Genomic DNA, 6,672 nt, shown 5'->3' with positions numbered 1-6,672 from the left:
ATTCTCTGGCCCTAAGTAAAGTTTCTGTGGCCCTGAGTAACAATTCTCTGGCACTCCGTAACAATTCTGTCTGTCCCTGAGTAACAATTCTCTGGCACTCAGTAACAATTCTGTCTGTCCCTGAGTAAAAATTCTGTGGCCCTAAGTAAAGTTTCTGTGGCCCTGAGTAACAATTCTCTGGCACTCCGTAACAATTCTGTCTGTCCCTGAGTATGAATTCCGTGGCCCTAACTAGCGTTTCTTTGTCCCTAAGTAACAGTTCTGTGGCACTGAGTAACAATTCTGTGTCTGTGCGAGTAACAATTCTGTGGCCCTAAGTAACAGTTCTGTGGCCCTCAGTAACAGTTCTGTGTCTGTGCGAGTAACAATTCTGTGTCTGTGCGAGTAACAATTCTGTGGCCCTAAGTAAAGTTTCTGTGGCCCTCAGTAACAGTTCTGTGTCTGTGCGAGTAACAATTCTGTGTCTGTGCGAGTAACAATTCTGTGGCCCTAAGTAAAGTTTCTGTGGCCCTAAGTAACAATTCTCTGGCACTCAGTAACAATTCTGTCTGTCCCTGAGTAACAATTCTCTGGCACTCAGTAACAATTCTGTCTGTCCCTGAGTAAAAATTCTGTGGCCCTAAGTAAAGTTTCTGTGGCCCTGAGTAACAATTCTCTGGCACTCCGTAACAATTCTGTCTGTCCCTGAGTAACAATTCTCTGGCACTCAGTAACAATTCTGTCTGTCCCTGAGTAAAAATTCTGTGGCCCTAAATAAAGTTTCTGTGGCCCAGAGTAACAATTCTCTGGCACTCCGTAACAATTCTGTCTGTCCCTGAGTATGAATTCTGTTGCCCTAACTAGCGTTTCTTTGTCCCTAAGTAACAGTTCTGTGGCCCTGAGTAACAATTCTGTGTCTGTGCGAGTAACAATTCTGTGGCCCTAAGTAACAGTTCTGTGGCCCTCAGTAACAGTTCTGTGTCTGTGCGAGTAACAATTCTGTGTCTGTGCGAGTAACAATTCTGTGGCCCTAAGTAACAGTTCTGTGGCCTTCAGTAACAATTCTGTGTCTGTGCGAGTAACAATTCTGTGTCTGTGCGAGTAACAATTCTGTGGCCCTAAGTAACAATTCTCTGGCACTCAGTAACAATTCTGTCTGTCCCTGAGTAACAATTCTCTGGCACTCAGTAACAATTCTGTCTGTCCCTGAGTAAAAATTCTGTGGCCCTAATTAAAGTTTCTGTGGCCCTAAGTAACAATTCTCTGGCACTCAGTAACAATTCTGTCTGTCCCTGAGTAACAATTCTCTGGCACTGAGTAACAATTCTGTCTGTCCCTGAGTAAAAATTCTGTGGCCCTAATAACGTTTCTGTGGCCCTAAGTAACAATTCTCTGGCACTGAGTAACAATTCTGTCTGTCCCTGATTATGAATTCTGTGGCCCTAACTAGCGTTTCTTTGTCCCTAAATAACGATTCTGTGGCCCTCATTAACAAGTCTGTGTCCCTGAGTAATGGTTCTCTGTCCCTAAGTAACTTTTCTCTGTCCCCAATTATCGTTTCTGTGGCCCTAACTCTGTCCCTGTCCCTAGTACAGAGCGGTCTGCCTCTGTTCAATAACTGCAGGCAAATGAAGAATTCCAAAATGGCCGCTATTTATAGCTCGACCATTACACAGTGCTGGCTGGCTGGCTGCTGATTGGCTGATGCGATCACATGTAGTTGAGGAATGCATTATGGGTCAGCGCGCCTTGTCTGCGCGCCTTCCCAGACATCCCCGCTCCGTCGCCGCACATGTCAGCCGCCATTTTCTGAAAAATTTCGATTCGCGCGTCCAAATTAGGCTATTTTTCGGATTCGGCACGAATCGAAATTTTTCCGATATTCGACTCGAATTCCACTTCGGATACTTCGATTCGTTCATCTCTAGTGGCAACCATTAATGTTGCCAGCATAAAATCTGTAAGTGCTAGGAGTACAGCCTTATTTTTTCTCAGTGGTATTGGAGCTGACATTTAATTTTTGCAAGAGACCCGGCTTAATTGCTTGGCTGATGCTCATCTGGCAAAGTGGGAGTGGAGGTGCGGTCCCTCTTATTGGTCTCTTGCGGCTGAGCTTTACAGCGGAGTTGCGGTGCTTTTTACCGGTATGGTAACGTGCCAGCGGGTCATCGAAGTGGAGATAGGAAGGTGTTTGGTACTAGACGTTCTTGTGAGGGGGCAGGAACTGTGCCTTATTAATATTTATGGACCGCAGTCCAGGTGGGACAGGAAATGCCTCTTCACAAAGATTAAGCCTTTCCTTTTTACGTCCCGGCAGGTTGTCTTTGGGGGGGATTTTAACACTGTTACTAGGCCCAAGGACAGGAAAGGCTTCAATGACAGGCTGGGATATGACAGCGTTTTTCTGAATGCAATAGTCAGGGAAGCAGTTCTGGAGGATGCCTTAATTAAGCGCAGCCCAGACAGCACGGGATTCACTTTTAGGCGAGGTAGAAGTGAAAGTAGAATAGACAGGTTTTTTTTAAAGGGGGACTCGGCGGTGGAGTACTCTGATCACCTTATATTAACTGTGTCTTTGAATATTTCAGATGCACCACTGAAAGGGAGGGGTATCTGGAAAATTAATTTGGCCCTGCTGGACAATGAGGAGGTGAGACAATCCTTTGAGGAATTTTTTTCAGGCTCAGGAAACTATCCTGGATTTCTGCAACAGTAAGTCAGAATGGTGGGAGCTTACTAAGGTGCGGATCAGCAGGTTTTTCAAGGCCATAGGTAAAAATAAGCAGCTTGATAGGTACATTGCCTACCAGCGGCTGCAGAGGAAGCTTGACCGCCTTGTTTCTAGCGGTGGAGATTCGGGGGCTATCTCAGAGGTGAAGCTTCTCCTCAGAAAGTACCAGTATGACCGGCACGCTTCTTTGGTTCTGGAGAGGGATTATGGGAAGTACCATTCACCCGACCCTTACCAGAACTGCAAACAAAGCGCAGCGATTAAGACGGTCACCGGCCTAAGGGATAGTATGGGAACACTGACAAAATCCAGGTCAGGGATCTTGGAGGTCTCAAGGTCCTTTTATAAGGAACTTTTGGGGAAAAGGCACCTCGAACGGGCAAGGATGTTGAGCTTTCTGGATACTATGCCAGGTCTGGAAAAGAACATCTTGCTTGCAAGTTTGACAGATGAGATCACGGCAGAAGAGGTAGTCAAAGCCATAGACAGTCTGGCCATTAAAAAGACACCAGGGTCAGATGGTTTGACAGCAGAGTTTTTAAAGAACTTTAAGTCCAGCTTGGCACCTCATCTCGCGAAGGTCTTTAGCTGCTGTCTGGAGGAGGGTTCGCTCCCTCCCACCATGAGACAGTCTGCTGTGATTTTACTGTCAAAGGGTAAGGATCCTTCTATGATCCAAGGTCAAAATTAGATGCTGGAAGGGGTAGCGGCACTCCTTAAGGGAAAGGGTCGATTTGATCAAGACTTACTTGACCCCCATTTTTTTATATGTCAGGTTTTTTGGTCTCTTGCCAGAGTCTCTCTATACGAGGGTCTACAGCTGCTTCTTCCTTGTAACCTTGTTAAGAGGAATGTGACCTACCTATCCAGGCGGAAGGGTGGCTTTTGTTTTTTTTCTCTCTGATGTTCTTGAAACATAACTTTGGTAGGATGTTAGCAGAGAGACCACCTGCATGGGTAAGCCTTTTCCGGGTCTGGTTTAGTCCTCTTCTGAGCTGCTGGGAGAATGGTGGGCTAGTGAGAAGCCTGAGGGTTAGACATTGTAAGCTCCCGACTTATGTTGCTTCATGCCTGAAATTACTTAGGCGGTGGTGTGTGACGGCAGAGGAGGTCAGGTCCCTCCCTAGGAAGCTCCTGGGTGCGAGGATTGTGGCTACTGCTTTTCATGCACCACTGGTGCCTTGAAGGATTGCCCAGGCCATATTATGAGGGAGGGATTACGTTTGATTAATTTGGAGCCGATACTCTTGAAATTTAGAGACCAGGCCTGGCTCACATTTCATGGCAGGCTCTATGTGAGGGGGAACTTGAAGTACCATTCTCTGGATGATCGTGGTTGTCCGAGGATGGAGTGTGGGGGTGAGGTGGAATCTATGGACCACTTCTTGCTTCAGTGCCCCTTCAATATGTAGGTGTATAAAGAGGTGGGGAGGACTCTGGATATCCCCTTCCTGCACTGCATGTCTTATGCAGAGTGGGTATATGGGGCATTAGAAAGCCATGCTGGGTATGATTTTGACACTATTTTTCTAGTTTGTTTAGTGGTCTGTTACTTCACCTGGAATGCATGGTGTCAGGTTTCCCTTTGGCAGAAGGTCCTTCCAGTCCAGATGGTGGTGTGTGACATTCTTGGTGAGGTTGAGAAAATGTGGGGTCTTGAGAGAGACAGGTGGCAGCAAAGGGCCTGGATAAAGGCGTGGAGGAATATCAGGCCTGTAGCTGCCATCTGTTAATCTCGGGTGTTGGTTTATTTCCTGTTTTTCTTCTCACCCCCCTAGATTTTGATAAAGAAATACTGTTTTTTGAAGAAAGGCTACAAGTGCCTGAAGATCGGGTTTCTTAACCTAACGAATTGTATTATATGTTATGTTTGATGTTTCCCCACTAGGGGTAAGGTTGTGCAGAGTATCATGTTATGTAGGTTATTACGCGGCCATAAAGGCCTTTTCCCCAAACTGTAATGTGGCTGTAAAGGCCTTTTCTCCCATATGTATGTTTGTGGCCATAGAGGCCCTTTTTTCCCATATATGCTGGTTGAGGCCATAAAAGCCTCCCCTTTCTACTTTTGATTTTCTTATATGATGATTTTTGTTGATGATGTGGCTATAAAAGCCTTATTCTGTATGTGATATTCATTCTTAAGGCCATAGGCCTAAAGCAATGTTGCTATGTTATGTGTTTGTTCATATAATTTCTTTAGGAATGTGATCCTTTTTTTGATTTGTACCAGAGGAATGGTCTATGTATTAATTTATGTATTTATTTATATTTTGTATTTTTATATTTTTGTAAGGAAATGTTTTTCTTTGTAGCTGGTTGCAAGACCTACTTTAATAAAAAAAATATCCAGCTATCCTAGCCAGCTCCAATCAGCTGGGGTGTGGCCGCATGGTGGAGAGCTCTGCAGTGCTTCCAGGGGCCTGAGAAAGCCAGGGCTAGATTTGCTTTGCCTGCCCAGGGAGGTTGAGCTGTCCTGGGCAGGATCCCGGTGGAAGGAGACCCCCTGAGGGCCCTAGTACCGGCCTCATATCAAAAACTGTTGAGGACCTGGGAATAGGCCCAAAGAAGGAGGAAAGTTACAGCATGTACAGAGACCGTGTGGCAGCTCATATTGGCCAACTTGGACATGAGGAGGAGAAGCTGAATGTATGGAGGTTAGAGCTGAAGCGTTTTAGATGTTTCTATGACCGTGTATGGAACACCAAAAGGCAGGCTATGAAGCCTGAGCTGGAGGCACTTGAGCACAAAGTGCATGAGCAGACCCAGTTGGTAGCCTCTCTGAAAGCTGCCAGTGGCCTGCTCAAAGAAAAATATCAGAATGAGAAGCGGTTTAAGCTTGCCAGGAGCAAGTCCCTGGCTGCTGCGAGGGGCCATGTGGAGGTGGGGTCATCATCCTTGGAAGACTTGTCAGATGGCCCAGCTAAGGAGAAGAGGAGTGAGGGAGTGCAAGAGTCTGCTGTATCTGCCGGATCTACCCAGCAGGTTAAGGGTCCCCCAGGGAGTGAAGTGGAGGAATCTGTCCCTATCCCCCCACGGCAGCCACAAAGGAGCCAGGATTGGCGATCTCAAGTGGAAGAGGCTGAGTGTGCTGGTTCCCTGGATTTTGTGGCTGAAATGGAGTCCCCTCTGCAGGGGCGACAATTCCGTTTCACATCAGAGGATTCTGACAGTAAAGATGAGAGAGTCCCGAAGCCGGTGAAGCCGAAGGAGAGGAAGAGAGCATTGTACGTACAGCTGCACAGGCTCTCTAGTGAGCTGGAGGGCGGTGTGAAGTTAGCTGTCAGTTAGCCTGTGATTACTGACATGGATCTGCAGGTGGGCAGGATGGAGCCTCTTGCACCGGCGTGTGCCGTGAGTATGGACCCTAAGGACATTGTGCTGTCTGATAATTGTGTCCCTATGTGTACAGGTACCCCCGGTGTTACTGATCCCCCCCCCCCCCCCCCCCCGTGGCTCCAGCCCCTCCCGCAGTTTCCATCCCTCCTGCGGCTCCTATGCGTTCTGCAGCTCCCATCCCTCCCGCTGCTCTCATCCCTCCTATGGATCCCATCCCTCCTGCAGCCTCTGTCCCTCCTGCGGCTTCTATCCCACCTGCACCCACTATCTCTCCTTCCCTCCGAGTGTTAAGACCAGCCTCGATCCCACAGCTGGTACATTGAGCTATTCAGCAGCCCTGAGAGGAGGTCAGGGTGTTGGTAATCTTGCTGAGATGTGTGTGGTGGGGTCACCTACTGCAATAAGCAGAAGGAATGTGGTGCAACTAAGGTGGATGGGTGAGGGCCCCCCACCAAGCAGGAAGGAAGTTGTGGATAGGGTCATTGAGATGGACTTTCAGACGGCAGATATCTTTGCGTTTATTACCCCTGTGGGTACTGGAGAGTACGACATCTCCTTTGTTAGGGCAGACAGCCTGGACATATTCTGGCAAAGATATGAGGCTTATTGTAAAGCGTCCCCTAGGT

This window comes from Staurois parvus, unplaced genomic scaffold (assembly GCF_062004578.1).
Source record: "Staurois parvus isolate SC_StPar_1 unplaced genomic scaffold, SC_StPar_1.0 ptg000897l, whole genome shotgun sequence".
NCBI lineage: Eukaryota > Metazoa > Chordata > Amphibia > Anura > Ranidae > Staurois > Staurois parvus.
Note: the sequence above shows the minus strand (reverse complement) of the source record.